Source organism: Urtica dioica, chromosome 4 (assembly GCF_054948205.1).
Source record: "Urtica dioica subsp. dioica isolate 48M chromosome 4, U.dioica_male_clone48M_v1_H2, whole genome shotgun sequence".
NCBI classification, from domain to species: Eukaryota; Viridiplantae; Streptophyta; class Magnoliopsida; order Rosales; family Urticaceae; genus Urtica; species Urtica dioica.
Genome location: NC_142759.1, coordinates 23883695 through 23906853, shown reverse-complemented (window position 1 = coordinate 23906853; position 23159 = coordinate 23883695). Strand labels below are relative to the sequence as shown.

The window sequence follows — 23159 nt, the reverse complement described above, 5'->3', positions numbered from 1 at the left end:
CGCCGATGGTCTCGTCACTTGGAGGCTCGCCGAAGGTTTTCATGGACGATGGTTTTGCTTGCATATTGTCAATAAATTTATAGACAAGTCATCGGTTCGAGAATTTTTCCTTCATAAATCGCCTCGCACGATATTATTTATGATTTTTTCTCAACGGCATTCTTGATGACTGACTTTAGGATTTTAGCTCGTTGAAGTATCTTGAGTTGTTGGTCTAAGAGTTGTTACGTAATTCACTTCGAGATTTTTCATAGAGCCTTTTTGTCTAAGGATTATCCCCTAGTTGACGTTGCGGAACTTTTCTTGAGATGTCGTCTCGAAGCTATTCACGGTTCAACGCCGTTCATGGGATTTGGTTAGGCATCGATTTTAGTCCAATCTCGACACATCAAGTTAATGGGCTTCGTTATTGGAGGGATGGCCCAATACTTCGTGGGCCTATTTTTTCGGTGGTCCGCTAATTTCACATCTTGGAAAATAACGTAATAACATGAACTATTTCTCTAAAGAAATAGATAGTTATGCTATAATTTAAAAGTCTCCTCTATTCCTCTATAAGTAGGCTAGTTGTTTACAAATCTCAATAATTTTTAATAGCTATGGCAACGACTTGTCGTTGAAATTGCATATTTGTTTTGTTTTTTATTGCACCGCTGAATGTCGTAGTAATAGAATGGTTCACCTATTTTGCTTGTAAACTTCTCTGAGTGGTTATCCCTCACGATGCTGAAAGCCAAAAAAAAAAAAAAAAAATACGATGATCAAAATACATCATCTTCCTTCTAAATATTACACTCATAATCTCCTTCCGAACTTTTCCCCTTTTATTCACATTGTTAAAATCGAAGCCCCCTTTGAACGCTGCTGAACTCGATCGCCTATCTCCGGACGTCACTCTCTGTGGCGACTCGTTCAACACTACGACTATCCTTGCTCTGAACACACGGTTTTCTCTCTCTCTCTCTCTCTCTCTCTCTCTCTCTCTCTATATATATATATATATATATATATATATAAAGCTTTGAATGAACTCTGTAGAAATTGAAACGAGATGAATGACCAGAGTATGTTCGATATGATTGTTATTATTATTAGTCGTACAATAATCTATGAGGTTCTGATGATTTATGTAAGAAATTTGACTGCTAGCGGTTGAAATTTTGTTGACCCCTTGGGATTGGTAGGTTGGTGGGTTATAGACGTATTTTGCAGAGAGCCACTGGAATTGTATTTTATACGGAAAAGAGATAAAGGCGGGGAATTTAGTCCATGGATTTCAATATTTGTGATTTATTAAAAGAAAAAGGCACAATTTGACATGTCCACTGTTATACTTCATATAATCAATTTGTTTTTCTTCCCCTTGTTTTATGCCATTACTTTTTTGGCCTGATAATTTCTTAGATTGTTGTTGCCGTTTCAACACCGCAGACGCCTTTCACGAGATTGTTGCCGCACTTCACAGATTGCCTCCTCCCTTTGGACATCATTGTACTCACATACCACAGCCCACCTTCGAGAACAGCAGCGTGCATTTCAGAGGTAAACATTATTTGAAAAAAAGAATAAAAAATGTTCTTTTAGTCTGGTTTTATTCCAGCAAAAATAAAAAAATATAAATCCCGTGTTCTTTTTGCGTTATATTGGAAAATGTTATTCAATCAGAGTGCTTTGTAAAAAGCTGTTTTGGGTTTGTGTATGTGGTCCGGGGTTTCTGGTTTGTGGGTGTCTTTTTTTTTTTTTTTTTTTTTTGGGAATATTTGGTTTGGGAGTTCCTTTCCCTCAGGCTGGCTTATTTCTCATGCTCGATCCATGTTTCAAGGCTTGTGGTTCTGTCCCATTGGTGATGTAAAAAGTCTCTTTCATTTTCTATGTCGGTTGTGTTTGTGTATTGGAATCTCTCTTCACGGTTCATTAGTGTTTTCTATGTTTTATATTCATTTATCCTTTACCAATTTTGTTTCTCATGATGTGTTTTGGTGTTGCCCTGTTTTCACACTTTCTTTTTAATCTTACATGGTGTTGTCTTTCCTATATGTGTCATTTGTTTATAGCATTGATACGTGTGTGTGTGTGTGTGTTTTTTTTAAGCACTTCATTGTTTTTGTGTTCTGAGATTGTTTTCATTTGGATTTCATTGTTATAGTCACTGATTAAGTTGGTATAATTTACATGGATTTTGTTATTATGCTCATCGATCATGTTAGTTGTTTCAATTCTGTTTCTTCCTTGACGTGTCTTCGACTCGCCATCGACGCCGCTGCAACGCCCGACGTTGCTGCTCGTTTCAAGGTAACTAGTTCCGTTAATGATATCATTCGATAATGAATTTATTTTTGGAAGTCTGTAGTTTATGATATCTGTTAATGTGAATATATGTTCTATTTATGAAAATATGTTTCTTATTTTTGTTTAGTAATTTTAATAATTTGGTTTCAAAAGGTGTGACGAGTACATTTAATTTTTTTTTTTTTTTTGCTAACTAAGTGTTTTATTCGGATGATACGAGCCAAATCACCAAGGCTCCATAATTTGGTGGTACATAGTTGTTTTTTTTTTCATTAAGTTTCAGAAGTTAGGCATAATGCTTGGTTTTATAAAAAATATCAAATTAAAAGTCTATTAGTTTAATATATTTAGGTTTATTGTATTTTCGAAAATTTGTAGATATATGGTCGACAATAGATAAAAGTTGGATATTTGAGGAGAATCGGCTGAGTGAGAAGTACTTTACCGGAGTTATGATGTTTTTAGCTCTCGCAAAAAATACCGTTATGCCGTCACTTCAAGAACCACGGAGGGGTCCAAAACATCGAAGGAACTTTTACAAAGTGTCCGGTAACGGTTAATGATGTTGTTGTTTGGAAACTTTGTGTTGAGAGGTTTTGTAGCAAAGAGTTCCAGGTTAGTCAATACGTTACAGTTTTCAATTATTATTGTCAGTATTACTCTTAAATTAAATTTTAACTTAGAACGCTGAATTAATGAAGTAAAAACATATTCGAAACAAGGCGAATTCCATGAAGAAAATTGAAACTACCAGACAAGGATCGTGCATCTATGCTAGCCATCGATTTGCTTTGGTTGGATATATTATCAATAGTTTTTCTTTTTTTATGAATGATGTGAATTGACCTGGACATTTTGTGGTAGTTGGGATTTTATTCGCAGGTATTAGTAGTAAGGCATAGTGCCGGGTTTGTCAATATTTAAGGGGAAATTATGACAAAATTTCTGTAAAACTAATAACTGTTTTTTTTAACAAGAATCTTATATTAACAGGCTAAAAGTGCCAATTTACAAAAAGAGAGAGCAAAACGCTCTCCAGACCAATTCATAACCTCCCACAACAAACCAGGAGGTCGGTCAGAAAAAAGGTACCAAAAAAACAAAAATCCTAAAAATATATCCAAAAGATTTCTATGTGTTGTCGCTGTTTTTCGGACAACTATTTAGGAGCCACAGACGGTTAGACCCAAGGCCGGACCAAGTGATCTCGTCTTGACTCGAGCGTGTCGGACTTGGTATCCCAAGTCGTCCCTTAGCTGTGGGTGTAGCTCACCTCGTCTCGATACCTGAAAAGCAAACAAGAGCTTGTGAACTACAAAGGGGAAACAGGGGGGGGTGCCCCTGTTTACCTCTCCGACGCTCAACATTAGTGTGATTGAGGTGGAGTATAGAGGTTTTAGGGGTGTTTGGAGGCCAAAGCTTGAGAGAAACGAGCGAGGTGCGAGTTCGGCAGCGTTTCAGTACTCAAGAATGGATTACCTGGACCAAGGGGGGTGCCTTGGTATTTATAGGCAGCCAAGGGGTGGTTTGAAGACCCCTTGGCTGAGTGAGAATGTTTGGGTCGGCCTTGGAGGAGGCTGGGTCGGCCAATGGCCGAGTGAACATGGTGGTGAGGTTCACTCGGCCATTGGCCGAGTGAAGGTCTTGGGCCGGCTGAGGTTCACTCGGCCATTGGCCGAGTGAATTGCTGGAAGGTTCACTCGGCCAATGGCCGAGTGAACTGCTGAGGCAGCTGGGAGGTTCACTCGGCCATTGGCCGAGTGAACTGCTGGAAGGTTCACTCGGCCAATGGCCGAGTGAACTGCCTTGGCGGCTGGAAGGTTCACTCGGCCATTGGCCGAGTGAACCGCTGGAAGGTTCACTCGGCTAATGGCCGAGTGAACTGCCTTTGTGGCTGAAGGGTTCACTCGGCCATTGGCCGAGTGAACTGCTGGAAGGTTCACTCGGCCAGTGGCCGAGTGAACTGCCTTGGCGGCAGGAGGGTTCACTCGGCCATTGGCCGAGTGAACTGCTGGAAGGTTCACTCGGCCAATGGCCGAGTGAACTGCCTTGGTGGCTGAAGGGTTCACTCGGCCATTGGCCGAGTGAACTGTCCCATGGCCGAGTGAGCCATTTGACCCAGCCAATGGCCGAGTGAGCCATTGACTCGGCCCATGGCTGGGCTTTGACTTGGCCATTGGTTTGGGCCGGCTCCTGGTTGAGTCAGGGTTCCGCCGCCCAAGACCTCGTACTAGCCATGTGGGTCGAAGAGATGCCCTTGTTCCCGTTGGCCCTAGACGGGCCAACAACATTAGCCCCCCGAGTTTCCGGTCGAGCGTAGGTCGAGTGGAAACTCAAAATCTACGCTTTTATGCGGATGCGGGATGAATGCTCTCGGGTTTGCACCATGAGGAGTGGCTTTCGCGCGTCGCGAGGGACGAATTTTTGTTTCGGGTTGATCGTGCGTGGCTCATTTTCTCGATCTACCAATGAGGGCGTGATCGATTAGCACGGCTTTATTGTGTTGTGCGCGTCTTATTTTCTCGACTTGCCAACGAAGGCATAATCGATTTGCACGTCTTTGTTGTCTTGTGCGCGTCTTGTTTTCTCGATTTGCCCACGAAGGCATAATCGATTAGCACGTCTTTGTTGTATTGTGCGCGTCTTGTTTTCTCGATTTGCCCACGGAGGCATAATCGATTTGCGCGTCTTTGTTGTTTTGTGCGCGTCTTGTTTTCTCGACCTGCCAACGAAGGCATAATCGATTAGCACGTCTTTGTTGTATTGTGCGCGTCTTGTTTTCTCGATTTGCCAACGAAGGCATAATCGATTTGCGCGTCTTTGTTGTATTGTGCGCGTCTTGTTTTCTCGATTTGCCAACGAAGGCATAATCGATTTGCGCGTCTTTTTTGTTTTGTGCGCGTCTTGTTTTCTCGATTTGCCACCGAAGGCATAATCGATTTGCACGTCTTTTTTGTATTGTGCGCGTCTTATGTTCTCGATTTGCCAACGAAGGCATAATCGATTTGCACGTCTTTGTTTTGTTGTGCGCGTCTTATGTTCTCGATTTGCCACCGAAGGCATAATCGATTTGCACGTCTTTTTTGTATTGTGCGCGTCTTGTTTTCTCGATTTGCCAACGAAGGCATAATCGATTTGCGCGTCTTTTTTGTATTGTGCGCGTCTTATGTTCTCGATTTGCCAACGAAGGCATAATCGATTTGCACGTTTTTTTTTTTTTTTTTTTTTTTTTTTTTTGTTGAGCGAGCGAGCCCTAGTTTCGTTGAGCATTGTTTCCCATTAGCCCCCCGAGTTTCTCGTGTACTCGTAGAGGAGACTAGGAATTATAATGCAGCAAGATAAAGACTTCGAGGTGAAATGTGATACAATTATCATGCAAAAATAGTCAAAAATTACATCCCTGGGCCATTGGCCTTATTGAAATTCGAGATTGTCTTAAAACCGGAAATAAAATGACATAATGAGAAAAGGGGACGGGCTTAGCCCACGACATGCAGCTGTGAGCTCTCCGGTTCTTCAATCGCTGCCTGGTTCATGACAGTCACCGTCGCCGGACCCTTCCTTCCCTGCCGCGGATGGCCTTCGTGCATCGTGGCCGCCCCGACCGTTCTCAGGACATACTCTTTTAATTTCCCGTCCTGAATCAGGGCCTCGATCTGACGCCTAAGATGATAGCACTCGGACGTCAGATGCCCGTGATCCTGGTGGTACTCACAGAACTTGTTCCGATCCCTCTTCGCGGGATCCTTCGCTAGAGGAGCCGGACTTCCTAGCTTGTCGCGGTGCAGAGCTAGGATCCGCTCTTGCGGAGTGTTCAGAGGGGTGTATGTTGATGACGCTCGGAAGCTATCAACGTGCGACGATCTTGGACCGGAGAGGGGGCGACCGTTAGGGGCCCGGCCTCCCTTGCTCCTCTTGCTTTGAGGGTCGGGGCGATCTTCGTCCTGTTCTTCGCGGTGGCGACTACCTTGTCCTCCTGACTTTCGGCCATCGAGATAGTCCTCGATTCCCATATGTGTGCGGGCTCTCGTCATCAGCTCCGCCATGTCTCGCGGGACTTGCCCGACAATGGACTTGAGGAAGTCGCTCGTGCGAACTCCCTCGGTGATCGCCGTGATGGCGTCCTTGTCGTCGAAGCCCTCGACTTTGTGAGACTCCTCGGTGAAGCGAGCGAGGTATTGTCTCAATGTCTCATCTCTCCCCTGTCGAATGGAGAGGAGGTGGGTCTTCGATTTCTTTTGTGCCACAAGCGTGGCAAAGCGAGCGAGGAAAGCCTCTCGCAAGGCCCTGAAGGACGGGATGCTTCCAGGCCTCAAACTTTGGAACCACTCAAAGCCCGACCCTGTGAGGGTCAGGCTGAAGGCTTGGCAGAGGGTGGCGTCCGTCTGCCCTTGCATCGTCATCCACGTCTCATAGTGTTGGACGTGGAAGTGGGGGTCCGTACGTCCATCATAGGGGGGAATGGACGGTAACTTAAAGTTTCCCACGCATGGCTGCGCGAGGACCTGTGCGGCGAAGGGAGAGTATGATTCCTCGATCCCTCCGTACGGCCTTTGCCTCCCAGACTCCCTCATCTCGATGATTTGATTCTGGAGGCTCTGAATCATCGTGACCACGTCAAGCCCGTTAGCAGGGCCGACCGTCGGGGCCACGGGAGTCACCGGTTGGCGTTCGTTGGATGCTTGGTCCATGACATTGGCCTGAGGTCGGCCAAGAGTTGCGGCGGGGAGCGCGTCCCTTCGAGAATTTAGCCTTTGGCGGAGATCCTCCCCTCGGGAGTTTCTCTGCGCCGTCAAGCGCTCTCTAAAGTCCACGCTTGGCGCGTGACGAGGCGAGGTCGCCCTTGGTCGGGTCGTCCGGCGAGCGCTTCGGCTATCGGCTCCATCGTCGACCAGAGTCGCTCTCTCCTCGGCGAGGGGCCGTGTCCGGCCACCTCTTGAAACCGAGGGGGCGAGTCCCCGGGACTGTGACCGTGCCTGTTGTCGCGCCGGGTACAAAGGATCGGCCAACGCACCGTTGGCCCTCTCGGGTCGCGCTTGAGCGAGGCTAGGGGTGGCCTCGTTGGTCCTCGACTCCTCCACGTATTCGGGGTCGGAGTAATCCTGAGCAGATCGATCCTCGACGTCGTAGCCGAGGAGACCGGCGATGAGGTAGCCGTCAACGTCGGGACGGTCAAGGAGCTCCGCGAGCCGCCGAGCCGTGTCCTCTCGGAGCTCGGCCTCGGGGTCGTTCACCGGGTCTTGGGGCTGGCTCTCGCTATCGCGAGGTTGCCCTTCAAGACGGTGTGCGAGGAGTCGGAGACCGTACCTCGAGCTCGTCGCTCGGGTACCCGCGGAGGTAGTGGGTAGGTGACTCATCTCTCGAGAGTCGTAGGTGTAGTGAAAGTGTGGAATGGAAGGGAGAGCGTGCTAAGGTCGGTGGTCCCCTCCTTCTAGCGCCAAAATGTTGTCGCTGTTTTTCGGACAACTATTTAGGAGCCACAGACGGTTAGACCCAAGGCCGGACCAAGTGATCTCGTCTTGACTCGAGCGTGTCGGACTTGGTATCCCAAGTCGTCCCTTAGCTGTGGGTGTAGCTCACCTCGTCTCGATACCTAAAAAGCAAACAAGAGCTTGTGAACTACAAAGGGGAAACAGGGGGGGTGCCCCTGTTTACCTCTCCGACGCTCAACATTAGTGTGATTGAGGTGGAGTATAGAGGTTTTAGGGGTGTTTGGAGGCCAAAGCTTGAGAGAAACGAGCGAGGTGCGAGTTCGACAGCGTTTCAGTACTCAAGAATGGATTACCTGGACCAAGGGGGGTGCCTTGGTATTTATAGGCAGCCAAGGGGTGGTTTGAAGACCCCTTGGCCGAGTGAGAATGTTTGGGTCGGCCTTGGAGGAGGCTGGGTCGGCCAATGGCCGAGTGAACATGGTGGTGAGGTTCACTCGGCCATTGGCCGAGTGAAGGTCTTGGGCCGGCTGAGGTTCACTCGGCCATTGGCCGAGTGAACTGCTGGAAGGTTCACTCGGCCAATGGCCGAGTGAACTGCTGAGGCAGCTGGGAGGTTCACTCGGCCATTGGCCGAGTGAACTGCTGGAAGGTTCACTCGGCCAATGGCCGAGTGAACTGCCTTGGCGGCTGGAAGGTTCACTCGGCCAATGGCCGAGTGAACTGCCTTTGTGGCTGAAGGGTTCACTCGGCCATTGGCCGAGTGAACTGCTGGAAGGTTCACTCGGCCAGTGGCCGAGTGAACTGCCTTGGCGGCAGGAGGGTTCACTCGGCCATTGGCCGAGTGAACTGCTGGAAGGTTCACTCGGCCAATGGCCGAGTGAACTGCCTTGGTGGCTGAAGGGTTCACTCGGCCATTGGCCGAGTGAACTGTCCCATGGCCGAGTGAGCCATTTGACCCAGCCAATGGCCGAGTGAGCCATTGACTCGGCCCATGGCTGGGCTTTGACTTGGCCATTGGTTTGGGCCGGCTCCTGGTTGAGTCAGGGTTCCGCCGCCCAAGACCTCGTACTAGCCATGTGGGTCGAAGAGATGCCCTTGTTCCCGTTGGCCCTAGACGGGCCAACAACACTATGTAAACCGGGAGGTCTATATAGCACTACTCCAGTCTCGCTGAAGGTCCACCAAAGAGTATTTTTTAAAATCCTTGCAAGCAGTGTGAAGCCAAAGAGCAATGTTCCGATTGAGAACTTCCCGGACTCCTTCTTGACACCATCCCTCGTTCTAAAAAATACATTTATTCCTGCTTAGCCACAGAGCCCAAAAGCCTGCCAGCACCCCCGTTTTAACCGCCTCCTTCCAACGATTGTTCTTCCCCGGTGTCTCATGAAGCAAGAAAAAATCAGAAAGAAGAACAATCGAAGAGGCATTAATGTTTAACTTCCCGAAGAGCCACTTCCAAATGCTTGAGGCTGCTGGACAGTCGACGAAAAGGTGATGAATGTCCTCCGCTGCTCTGTGACAGAGGATACAGCAGCTCGGGGAAAGGGCCTGGTGAGGATTCTGCCTTTGAATGACGTCCGCCGTGTTTATTCTTTTGCGTGCCAGTCTCCACCCGAAGATTTGAACTTTTTTTGGGGCAGCGCACTTCCATACTGTTTCGTAGAAAGACACTGTAGTGGTCGGTCCCGGAGACGCGAGTGCAGCATGCATAGCTTTTACCAAGAACTCCTCCGAGTCATCCAACCAAACCCTTCGATCCTCTACCCCGTCCCCGAGGGAAACAGACTCTAGGGAGTCCATCAGCTGCGCATATTCCAAGGCCTCTCTATCTGTTAAGTGTCGTGAGACCATTTGCCTAATTGGCACATTTTTAAGAGAGCTTAAACGGAATAACCCGGGGAAGCGTGATTCCAGAGTCTCACCGTCGCACCAGACATCCTCCCAAAACCTGACTTTATTACCGTCTCGTACTATCCATGAGCACCGCTTATAAAATTCTTCTTGGATCGAAAAAATGGATTTCCACGGACTCCTAAGGGTGCATCCCGTTGCAGGCCCCGGATCCCATCTGTTTTCTTGAGTTCCGTAGATTGCTTTTATCACCTTATGCCACAACTCGTTCGGCTCGATTGGGAAGTGCCAAAGCCATTTCGCAAGCAAAGAATTGTTTTTCGCAACTAGTCTCCCAATCCCCAAACCTCCCGCCTCTTTTGGCTTGCAACACTCATCCCAAGAAACCGCTGCCCGCCTTTTCTGGTTTTCGAAACCTTCCCAAAAGAAACATTTCATAATTTTCTCCATTTCGTCAGCTACCCCTCTGGGCATCTTGAAGATTGACGTGAAATAGGTCGGTAGGGCAGATAGCACCGATTGTATGAGTGTCAATTTCCCGCCTTTCGACAGAAAGCCTCTCTTCCACCCAGCGAGTCTCTTCGCAACCTTGAAGAGAACGGGGTCCCAGAAAGATTTGCTCCTCGGGTTGTCTCCAAGGGGTAATCCAAGATAGGTGATGGGCCAATCCAGCTTTTGACAACCGAGAGAAGCTGCGAGACTCTCACTTTCCTCTACTTCGCAGTTAATACCAACCAAACTACTTTTCTCAATATTGACTTTAAGACCCGAGTCTTTGCAAAAGTCACGAATGATGTCTACAAGGTTTGCCCAACTTTGTGTATCGAAAACCCCGAAGATGAGAGTGTCATCCGCGAACTGTAGATGGGAGAGACTCAAACTCGGGGAGCCTACCTCGAGGGGTCTGAAAGATTCGTTTTCCACACCTCGTAGAATTCTTCTGGACATCGCATCCGCGGCTAAGATGAAAAGGAAAGGCGAGATAGGGTCTCCTTGGCGCAAACCTCTCGAGCTCGAAAAATGATTCCTATCTTTCCCGTTTATGATGATAGAGAAGGAGACCGATGAAAGACATCCTTTAATCCATTTTCTCCATCTTCCGTCGAAACCTTTCATATCCATGACGAAATCAATAAAGTCCCATTCCACCATATCGTAAGCTTTCTCAAAATCTATTTTAAAAACAGCTCATTTCCTCCCCGACCTCTTGGTTTCCTCAACCACCTCGTTTGCAATAAGGATCATATCTGCGATTTGACGTCCTTTGACAAAAGCACCTTGGAAAGGGGAAATAATTTTGTCCAAAACTGTTTTGATTCTTTCCGCCAATACTTTTGCCAAAATTTTGTACAATCCTGTTACCAGGCTGATTGGTCTGAAATCCTTGGCTTTACTGGCATTGAGTTTTTTTGGAATCAAGCATATGAAGGTCTCGTTTACACTTTTGTTTATTGTACCCGATTCCCAAAACTCGCTAAAGAATTGAAGCACCTCGGCCTTGATGATCTCCCAAAAATCTTGGAAAAACGCCATGGAGAAACCGTCCGGTCCGGGAGATTTATTCCTCGCACAACCAAAAACCGCTCTTTTTATCTCTTCTTCTTCGAAAGGTCGCGAGAGGTTTTCAGCGATATTGGAGTCCATAGGCTGCCAAAGAATGTCGTTCCACTCTCCTCTCGTAGATGGGTTCGCTCGGTACAAAATTTCGAAAAAACTGTTAATTTCTTCGACGATTTCAGCCTCATTGACCATGATGGTCCCATCCGCCTTTTCCAACTTCCAAATGGAATTCTTGGCCTTTCTCGCACTCAAGAGAGAATGGAAGAGACTCGTATTACCATTTCCATGTTTGGCCCATGCAACTTTCGACTTCATCCTAGCTATCCTTTCCTCATTCTCGAGAATACTGTCCAATTGTCCTTTCAAAAAGGCCATTTCGAAACGGTTTTCTTCCGACCAGTCGGGACCAGCCTCCTTTCTATCTAAAGTGCGAATTTCCTTTTCGATTTTCAATTTTTGGCCTATCTTTCTTTCTTTTTCACCAGATGCCCATGCTTTGATTTTCTTTTTTAGACCATAGAGCTTCCCCATAATTCGGTGACATGTCCAAGCCTCCGGGACGGGTTCCAACCACGAGCTGACGACCAAAGCCTTGAAATCGGGGTGTTCCAACCACTCGTTGTCCAATCTGAAAGGACCCGGGCCCCATTTGACCGGTTCTGTGGTAATCGTGATTGGAAAGTGATCCGAAACACCCCTAAATTGGACCTCTTGTAAATAGTACGGGAAGATACCCCTCCAACCTGTTGTGAAGAGGAATCTGTCTAGACGTGAACACGTGGGGCTTTCCCTGAAGTTTGACCATGTGAACTTTCCATTGTGGAGCGGAGGATCAGTCAAGGCAAGGTCAGAGATGATCTCGTTGAAAAGTCTCATGCTTTGTCTAGCTCTTACTGGTTTATTTTTCTCTGCGGCGAATCTGATGACGTTGAAATCCCCTCCGACACACCAACGAGAGCCGCATATCTCACCTAGCCCTGCTAACTCATCCCAGAATTCTGATCTACCAGCGGCTCGACACGGTCCATAAATCCCGGAGAACCACCACGGAAGGTCGCCATTCTCTATATTAATCGAAACCGAGAAATCCCCTACTAAGCTCTCCACAACCGACACTCTTCTTGAATCCCATATAATAACGATCCCGCCTGCTGCTTCGATTGACGGAAGAAGGACCCATTCTTTGAACCTAGAACTCCACACACTTCCTACGAACCGTCTATCGATTTTTGATCTTTTGGTCTCCAAAAGGACAAGGATATCCGGGTTGATCTTGCATACCAAAGATTTTATTCCTCTTCTCTTATCGGGGTGACCAGTCCCTCTGACATTCCATGAGACGATCTTCATTTACAAACAGGCTTCCTCCCGGAGCTTTTAGCCTTACCGAAGCTCATATCGAATTCCAATTTCCTCAGCTCTCTTTTTTTCTTTTTTGAAATCTTGGAACTATTTTTCTTTTGAGTGGACCCTCCATCGTGGTTTTTGCTGATACGTCGTTGTACTCGTCCGCCCCTACGTGCACTAGAATATAGTGTAACCGAAGTAGATAAAAGTGGTGATACCTGAGAATTTAGGTTCGGTTCGATGGGGGGCGAGCCGTCGGACGATGATGTCGATGAACCAAATCCGAGCATTTCGGCAATACCTTCTAAACACTCTGAAGAGTCATCACTCGGGATATCTTCGGAGGGCCCAATAGACTCCTTCGAAGAGCCTTCCGTCGGGGACGAGACCACGTCTTGAGTTTCCAGAAGACTATCTTGTGTTGGATCAATTTTGTCGTCTTCGTCAAGACCAAGAGGCGGAGGATGGAAAGCCGACTCCGCCTCCTGATTACCGAGCCACCATCTATGCGAGAAAGTCTTGCCGAAGGCGTCCTTTTTCCTCCCTTCCACCTCACTATCGCTATAACGATCTAGACAATCCCTCCTGATGATCGGCGACCTCTTCTTTTGAGTCGTATAGGCGTTCCACCTATCAATAACCCCCTTGCGGAAAGATGCGCGCTCTTTTGGACGACGAGTCTTTGCGTAACTACCTGCGCTCCTTGCTCTTACGAAAATGGCCGAATCAAACTCTTCTGGAAAGCGGCTCAGTTCGGAATGGATTTCTTTTGGAGCCTCCACGGAACCAACTGGAGTTTTTGGAGAGAAAGATTTGGCAAAAGATTCGCAGTCGGTAGTATGTATGCGCGCGATTTGGTCAGCTATGCGTGAGTGTAGATCTTTGATAAAGTGGCTCACACCGAAACCTATTAGATTAGCAGATGAGTCAGCCTTGTTGTGCCCCGTGACCCCATTAGACTTCGCCTTCACGGGGAGCTTCTCGTGATTTGACGTCGACTTTTCTTCTTCTGCTTTCGGATCTTCACTCGACCTCGAGCCGCTCGAAACCTCTTGAACCGTAGACCTACTGACTTCCTTTTCTTCCATCTTCTTTTTTCCTTTATCCTCTTGGTTACTCACCGGCTGAACGGTTTTTGACGAAGAGGCGATGCTCGGAAAGTCCGTCTGGTGTATAGGAGGGTGAAACGATGAAACCAGTATGGGACCTCTCGGCGATTCCTATAGATTGAAAAGACCAACTTGGATCGAATACTCTCTGTAAGGCAGCTCCAAAGAGTGCGCCATTAGACCGCTCTTAGGGCCTTTAACCTTAATTTTCGCAAATCTGATATCTGAGAGTTCCAGCGTCTCTTTTGCGATTTGAATCGCCCCTCCGCATTTAGCCCCAATAGTCTTCAGTGCGTGAATATTCCATAGATCCAAAGGGAGGCCTTCAATGCCAAGCCAATCATTCTTTACCTTCAAGAAGTTACCTTCCCATTGTTCCGAAGCCTTCCACTCCGAGAGGATCGCCACGTTCTTCCTGTTGATGAGGATCAAGCCGATTTTGAGGATTGCATTTTTTACTTCCAAATCTCGGCACCAAATAAGGCCTTTGTTCCCGGAAAAAGGTGAGATAACCACTTCATGGGAGGATAATTTGAATATGGCTGTCTGTATCTCCTCCCAGTTGTTGAAGCCGTTAAACCTTCTGACCACCACGGCCAAAGCCAGCGTTTTGGGGTTGTCTGGTGTGGCAACTGAGGGTGTTTGTTCTGCAACCTCCTTTCCGTTCTTTTTCCGGTACCCTTGAACTGCTCCACTGTAGCTTGGCCTCATGTTGGACGCTATAGATTCTTCGACTTTACGATCTCCGGCCTTTTGATTTGCAGACCATCGTCCTAGGACCGCATCCAAAGATCTCGAAAAAATCTTCCAGCCTTGCCTTCTCTCGCCCTCAGGAACCAGTATCATTCTTCCTTGTCCCTGAGCAATCTTCAGAATTCTTAAACAAGAATCTCTTTTGTTGATCAATACATCCACGATGACTGAGAAACCATTTCCCACAATCCTTCTCCATAACCCTGTGTTTGGGAGATAAAGCAAGACTTCCGTCGATAACCTTTGCGAGCCATACCACTGTATCCCTGTTTAGAAAAATACTGAAAGAAGACCTCCTGCTCTCCTCAAGAAGACGGACGATTCCGCCGTCTCGACCAAGAGACACAACGAAACGCTTATCTTCTATGACGAAGCTATCCAGAAAAACATCTTCTCTTAGGGCAACCATTATTATCATCCACGGAGGGAGCAGAGAACATCATACTAATTGAACATAGCAGAAGTTGCTGAGAGCAAAAACACAAAACTCACAGTGCTGTAGAAAAAGAGCGCTCGAAACGGTTTCTAAGAACGTGGAAAAGGCCGAGAAGAGTCAGATGAAACAGAGGGAGCCGGAAAAATCGAAAAAAACGACCAGGAGGCGGCGCGTGACCCGCACGCGCGGCGGAGGGGGAGGCGCGTGGGTCGCGAGTGGCGGCGCGTGACTTGTCGCCCGGAGCTAAAACCGACACAGACCTGGACGAAATTGGAAATCCGGTAGATCTAGGGGGGTGGTGGGACTTGAAATCCATTCTCTCCAACCATTTCCGGAGTTTGAAAGAGAAGAAAGGGTTTGGGTAGGAGAGAGAACATAGAAAATTATAGCCGTTAGCTTTGGTCACCACCAAAATTCATATTCTTTGCACCTTAGATAGGAAACTGCTCTGTAAAACTAATAACTGTATTTGATATGTTTTTAGAGAAATCAAGAAACATGAAAGTTAAGAGCATAATGGAAAACTGGTGACCAATACATGAAAGATGGGGAGAAGGTGAACGATGCCCTGCGCGACACTTACTTGAATAATAGTCATAAATTATTTTATTCATTAACATATATATATATATATATATATATGTATGTATATATATGTCTGTATTATAATTCAAATTTTATGATACAGGATCGGATGCTTGAGTAGCAGACAATTATTACCCAAGAGGAGTCTATTGATTTGTCATCGAGGATGGACGCTGATGAGATCGAGACGTGTGCTGTCGAGAACACTTTGGGATCGCGGCGCGACCTTCGTAAAGGAGTCGGTGCATTGTTACCAAAGATGGTGAAGATGGGGGCTGATATTGCTGAGTCTTGCTCTTCTCATCACCCATGTCTAGTTTCCATGGTGAGTCTTGTTGAACCGATTTCTCGACCCAACAATCTACACTAGATTATTTCGAGTTATCTAGTATATTTATTTATATAAATAGAGGGTCTCAGATCCGTTTATGAAGACTGAACTAGAATCCGATACAAATTAATAAACGATATAAATAAAAGTATAAATAGGGCGAAATGATGTTCCTTTTTTATTGATAATCGAATAAAGCTCTATAAGAATAAGAAAAATTCGAATGGAAATGAACAGAAAATAAGCTTCAGAAAATAATATCACAATCTCTCTCTTCCTCCAAAAATCCGTCCTTCTGAACGAGGATTGAATGAGCTTTTATAGCCACTTTGCTGACTTTCCTTCGTCTTCAGATCGATGCACGTGTACGTGCAGAACTGGTCTTCGATCCTTTATTCTTGCGCACATCTCCACTCTTCTAGGTGATTTGACCGTTTCTTTGATGACTTCGAACTTCAAATTCCTCGGCGGGACCGTCTAGGAACATCTACGGGCCTGGGTCGAGCTTAGACTTCTTCGAAATAATGTTTTGGACCGCTCTTGCGCGTACCCAGGTTTATCAGGTTGAACTGGGCTTTGGGTCTTTCTGACGATCATCCTCTTTTGGGCCGAACTCGCTATGGGCCCGGCCGATCCGATTCGCTAGAAGGAGGGGGGAGATATTTACTCCCACAATCAGTCCCCCAGTATCTTCTATATTATAAGATAATCTATAGAATATACTTTGGCGAACCGAGATTTTTCGGAATCCGGTTGAAATTTAACGAAATATTCGGGTATTTCTACCTCTTGGTTGCTTTTAAACAGACGCCAGGGACACGTGTCGCCACGACCATGTCTCGATAACTCAAAGATTTTTTTTTATCATGACGATCTTCTCGGGATTCTCAACCGTCGATTTGACGCTTAAATAAAGCCGCGACCCTTCGATTTTTATCGTTAATATCAGTTCATTCGCATCCCAGAGGTAAAAATCGTAACTTTCCCTTCTTCTTCTTCTTTCTTTTTTGCGTTTCTTGAATTCCTTTATTTCCGCCATTTTTTACTGTGACAATTTTAGAAATCCCTTCTGTTATATTAGCCGGTGTCGGGCTTTCTAGGTTTAGTCGATTCCAAGTCCTTGCCTTTTCTTTTTCGGAACCAGTCTTTGAGAAAAATGTCGGCTCCCGACAAGAAGGGCGATGATCCTAATCGTGAGTTGTCGTCGCCGTCGTTGCTGACGAAGCGCGACCTTAACGATATGGGGGAGCGATACAACTTCCCCGATGGGCTCCGGGTGAAGTTAGGAGGCAGGTCCGCCGATCGAATCATCCCTGGATATGTTTGTGCATACCAGGTATTTTTCGAGGAGTGCGGACTTCGTTTTCCTATTCCCCGTCTGCTCATCGAGTTCTGTGACCGCTTGGGACTTCAATTCGCCCAAATGTGTCCGAATTTCGTTCGCCAGGTGATGGCTTTGTTGCTATTGTCTAAAGAGGCCGAGGTTTCTTTAGACGTCAATGACCTCGGCCGTCTGTTGGTTGCGAAGCGTAATTCTAGGTACCATCCGGTGTGCTTTTATTTGGCGAACCGACCTCACCAAGGTATAGTTATCGACCTCCCTGGTAAGGACAAGAACTGGGGTTCGAAATACTTCTATTTCGAAATCTGCGAGAAGACGTTCGAGGTAGTGAAGGATTGTTTGTCCGTTCCGTGGAAGACGGACTATGGTAATTGGGGGGGGGGGGGGGGGGGGGGTGGATTTTCGGGCGATCTGCGAGCTAGTTGTCACATGCCTGGAGCGAACTGACGTTTTGTTGTCTTCGTCTTTGCAGAGAAGATCGTTGTGTTTCCGTCGGACGTTTTCGATCTAAAAGTCCAGAAGCTGCGCGCTTGCGAAGTCTCCTGGAAATCTTTTTCCGAAGCTCGGTTCGTAGTAGCCGATCTTTGGCCCGCTCCTTCTTTAGGTCGGTCTTTATTTCCGAATCCTTATTTTGCTTCGTTGCTTTATTATTTTTATTTATTTTCACGTATTTTCCTAGACGATACTTCGGACGACCTCTCTTCCTCGCCCGAGATGAACGACGAGGACGTCGACTGGCGGGCTAAGAAGAAGGCCCTCAGAGCGGCCAGTGAGACCAGAACCTCTTCCGGATCGACTGAGAAAACCATCCCGCCCGCTTCGGCGGCACCCATCTCCACTCCTGGTTTTCAGGAGCTTTCGGTTTCGGTGCCTCCGGCCACGCTGCTCATCGAGCTCGACGGTGAGCCCGAGACCGCAGAGACCGTCCAGGCTGCCAAAGCCGCCGAGGCTCCTTCTGCCAAGGCTACGTCCGCCGAGGTTGCGAAGGCCTCGGCAACCGCGGCCAAATCCTCATCGGCTCCGTCTTCTCAAGCTAAGAGGAAGGAGGTAGAAAGCGTTCAGCCGGGCGACTCGAAGAGGGGACGAACTGAGGACCGACGAAAGGCCGTGAAGGGCTCTGGTCAGCCGCAGGGATCTCAGCCGGGCTCCTGCAAGCTGAAGTTTAACTACAATCTCGACAAGCCGATCTGCGACGATCCGGCGGCGGCGGCGTGCCTCATGCGATAATTTAACTACCCCGAGTATCGGCTCCCAGTGGTTTCGAGGATGCACGGGGCGAAATTTTATCGCTCGATTAGCGCGGCGGGCTCTCGGGTAGGTTCTTGATTTCTGTTTAGTTTATGTTATTCCTGAAGCTAACTTTTAGTTCTTGCAGTTCATGGCCGAGCTGAACAAGGGCATCCTTGATTATGAGGTGATGTACGACCGCCTAAACCAAGAGATGCGAGCTAAGTTGAAGGCCTCTGAAGACGAGCTCGTGAAGTGTCAGGGCTCTCTTGGTCAAATGGACCATCTCATCGCCGAGGCGAATGAGTACGCCCGTCGCGTGAAAGACCTTGAAGATCTTCTTCAAGACTCTGAGAGGACGCGGGTTACTTTGAAGAGGGAGCTCGACCTGGCTGAGGCCTCGCATCGTAACCTTGGGTCCGAGCTGGACCGGGTGAAGGCCGAGCTGGCGAAGGAGAAGACGGGGTATCGTTCCTTGTATCGAGCCTACCGTTCGGCTAAGGACGACGGCATTCGTTCGGGCAGGAAGGCCGCTGGGACGAAGTATAGAGGGGCGCTGGTGGCTTATCGTCAATTCGTCGCGGCTGTGAAGAAGAGGACGACCATCATGCGGAACCTCGACCAAGCCAAGGCGGCGTCGTCGATCTTCCAGGAGGTCGTCAACAAGGAGATTGCCGATGCTCCCGCTGAGCTCAGGAGGCCAAGGACGAGCTGGCGAAGCTTCAAGCTGAGCTCGATAGCGTTCCCCTTCCCTCTCTTGCCGGGGCCGAAGATCTCGAGTTCACCCCTTACGATGATCGATCGCCTCCCGATTCGTCTGCGCCTGGGACTTCCGAGGTCGCGAACCAGTTCGGCTCGATGCTTGACAGCTCGGGGGCCGTGCTCGCGTCGATTGATGAGACCGGGGAGAGCTCGAAGGACGCCAAGCTCGCCAAGGACACGCCGGCCTAGACCTGCCTCGTCTCTCCCATTTTCTTTCTAGCTCGTCTGAATAATTAATTTGTTTTCTTGGGCCCCTGCATGGGCATATTTCATTTTGGGCCCGATGTCTGGGCAAGGTTGTCGAACTTCTTTATTATCGTTATTTCCTTTTATTTGTGTCGAACATATTTCATGAATTCTGTTAAATGTTATTTATTTCGTATTTTTCCTGCGTTTTTATTCCAATGAAGGCCTTGACCGACAATGCATAATTATCCTTGTATTTTTGAACGAACGCACTGATTTACTACGTCGTTTATTTGTTAACTTATTTGCATGATGTATGTCGGCCATCGTCAGTCGAACCCCTAGTCGTGTCGGGATTACGTATACGGCACGTCACCAGGTCATGCCTTATACGTGATTTGTCTTTCCCGAACTCAAACTCTGAGTCTTTCTTTCCTCTCGAGTTAGGTTTGTAGTAATTTATCGTACACTACGCATGAACGGAGCCTTAGGCACGTTCATTTGCGGGTGTAGGTCGAATCCGTCGCGTTTGGCGAATTGATCTGAATCGAACTTGTTTGTTTCAAGTTTCTCTCGTTTATGTGAGGTGGGGGCTGAACCTTGTCTCAAGGCTGCCTACGTACCCATGTTTGGGATCAAGCCGTTGCGTAGTTCGATTGTTGTGATATTACCCTTTAACATTAATATTTCTTTAGGTTCATGATATTCCAATATCTGAGTACTGGGGTACCGTCGAGCGTTTCAAGCTTGTAGACGCCTGTTCGTGGGACTTCTGAGATTCGGTACGGTCCTTCCCAGTTTGCTCCCAATTTTCCTGCATTTTCTTCGGCCTTGTTTTGATACAATTTCCTCAATACGAGATCTCCAGTATGAAATTCTCGGAAGTTGACTCCTTTATTGTAGTATCGGGCGATTGATCGTTGGTACAAATTCATGCGCGTTAGGGCTTGATTTCTTCTTTCGTCTGTCAAATCGAGGGAGTCGCATAGCATTTTATTGTTAGTTTCCCCGTGATCGTTCGCGTACATGGTGCGAATTGTTTGGACTTCGTGTTCAATGGGCAATATTGCTTCGACACCATAGACCAGAGAGTACGGGGTTTCCCCGGTGGGCCTTCGCGGACTCGAGCGGTAGGCCCAAAGTACTCCGGGGAGTTCATCAGCCCATCGCCCTTTCCTGGCTAGAAGTTTCTTTTTCAGGTTACTAACGATTGTTTTGTTGGTAGCCTCAGCGTGTCCGTTCCCTTGTGGGTATCGGGGTGTCGAGAATCGTAAAGTGATTCCTTCTGCTGCGCAAAATCGTCGGAATTCTTTTGATATGAATTGTGCGCCGTTATCAGTGATTATTTATTGTGGCGCTCCATGTCGAAAAATTATATTTTTCCAAATAAATTTTTTTACGTCCACGTCCCTTATTGAGGCGAATGCTTCGGCTTCAACCCATTTGGAAATATAGTCTGTTGTTATAAGGAGGAATTTTAGCCCGGGCCCCGGGTGCTTTGGCTAGGGGGCCGACGATATCAATAGACCATTTTAGAAATGGGTATGGAGCGGATATGGAAGATAGTTCTTCGGCTGGTTGTTTGATATTTGGGGCGTGCTTTTGGCATTGGTCGCATTTCCGCGAATGTTGTTCGCAGTCGGCGACCATGGTTGGCCAAAAGTACCCTTGATTTTTTATTTTGACGGCTAGGGCTCTTCCGGCCGCGTGGTTCCCATATTCTCCTTCGTGTATTACGGAGAGGATGCGTTTGGACTCTTCTTTTCCTATACATCGCAGGTATACTCCGGAGAAACTTCTTTTGAAAAGCACTCCGTCTATTATGGAGAATCTTGCGCTTTGGTTGATTAGCTTTCGGCGCAATTGTTTAATCTTCCTGATTGATTGGGATATCTAGCATGCGATATTCGATGTCATATTCGATGTCTCGCACCCTCACTTTGAGACTCAGATATCTAGCACGGTCACGACTCTAGTCTCGCAGAATCTCCGCGACTTTGTTGCTATACTAGAAAGAGACAATATTGGGATGCAGATACCTGAAATACCGATGGTATATGATCAACTTCAAAAGACTCGTGTGGAATCTCCATTGACTACTCCTAGATCGTCAGAGCAATCTACATCATGATAATCCCAGTCAGCCCCTGATCATTTGTCATCTCAGAATGGACCTACACCAATAGAGCCAACAACGACAATGTATCAAGCCACACTGGCGGTTACACGAGGAATGCGAGGAGGACGGGCCGTCCAAACTTCAAAACGTGGACGTTGTTAGTTATATTAATTTATATTTACTCTTTTGTTTTTATCTTTTTGCAAACCGCACTCTTATATTTTGCAAAATTGATTTATAATATGATTTCAGTACTTTTGCTCAATATATTATCATACATATGATCTTTGATTTAATATAAATTATGTTTGATTTATAATATTATATATTTGAAATAAAATACCTAAATAATGACTTTTGTGGTTGTAATAATAATATGAGTCGTCGTTAACGTTTGGCGCAAATAACTGCGAATGTCTATCACAAGGATTCAGAATCGTTACAATAGTTATATTACAACGACACTTTCATTGCAAGAAAGTGTGTGCATTTAATTATTGTAAATTCCTAAAACAGCGACATATTACGTTGTAATAGATATGTAACGATATATATATTACAACGACTATCGTTGTTGTAGTAGACTTCTAGCTACATGTTTCGAACAACGATTATTGTCGTTGCGATAACGTTTCAATGTCGTTGTAAGATAGGTATTGCAACGAGTATCAAAGTCTATTGCAACGACACATGTTGCTGTTATAACGTATATTAATTGTAGTGTATTTACTTAAAATTTACCAAGCATTGGTTATATGGAGTGATTTTAATTTTCATGTAACCATATATCTAGAGAGCCCTATTTTTATGTATAATTTCGATATGCTATATTCAAGAACCACATGAAACGTACAAGATTTTATCTTTTCAGGTTTCTAGCCCGACATTATTTTTTTTCCTTCCTTTAGGTACATTGTGTTTTCAAGTGTATCTTTGGTCTTGGACGATGGAGGACAAGATCATCAAACTGCAAGATATATCTCATTCAGAAGAGAATGAATTGTGAATATGGATAACCTTTGTATTCAAGAGGGGCGAGAAGAGGTCCAGTTCAGCCTTTTCCCCTTCCTTATGGAATCCGAAAGGAAACCTAGATATGAACTAAGTGGTTGCGGACAAGTTTTTGTTCATTTTTGGCGTCATTATAGATATGTAATGGGTTCTTGTGAAAGAACGGTGGAATTTTGACAAAGCCTTGCTATTACTCAAAGACATTTCATCTAGATGATGATGGTTGTATTTCAATAGCATGTGGCTCCAAATAAATGAAATTCCGGTGCATGTAATGGCTTCATTGGTTCGTTTTTTGGAAATCATATTGGTCATGTATTGGAGGTGGATAGTGATGGTCGGGCCGTGGTTCAATTTGTTTTCTGATAGTTCGGATCCTGTTTGACACGAGAGTTTCTATGAGACGGGATCTTAAGATCAAGCACGAGAATGAAAATGAAGTTAATTGGGTTGACTTTAAGTATGAAAAACTACTTCTATCTATTTTAGGTGTTAAAGTCTGACTCACTCAATTAAAGAGTGTAGGAAATGATTTGTGACATTAACCTAAATCAAAATATAGAGAGCTGTTTTGGCCTATTTCTTTGTGAGTCTTCATTCCAAAATCTTGATGGGCTTTGAAACTCCCAACGTGACTCCTCCGTATGGTCGGAAAGAAAGAGAACTTAGATGGTCATTGTTCCCCGTGAAAAAAAAAAGATGGGACAAGGTTTAAACGCGAAAACACCAACATTTAGAAACCATATGTATATATTTATGAGTATCATTGATTTGTTTTTTTACCTTATATTTAACTACAATAGCATTATAGCGGATGAA

General features: G+C 46.3%; 1 long non-coding RNA gene across 2 annotated transcripts; it reads left to right on the top strand.

Moving 5' to 3' along the window:
* Positions 1–704: 704 nt before the first annotated feature.
* Positions 705–22599, top strand: LOC149401315 (uncharacterized). 2 transcript variants are annotated; one of them, XR_016296542.1, is made up of 7 exons: positions 705–946; positions 1432–1542; positions 2208–2292; positions 2668–2904; positions 15262–15333; positions 15466–15687; positions 22238–22599. It is a non-coding gene; the product is annotated as an uncharacterized LOC149401315 (long non-coding RNA). The 2 variants fall into 2 exon arrangements; XR_016296543.1 differs by having other exon boundaries at positions 1405–1542.
* The last annotated feature ends 560 nt before the right edge of the window (positions 22600–23159 follow it).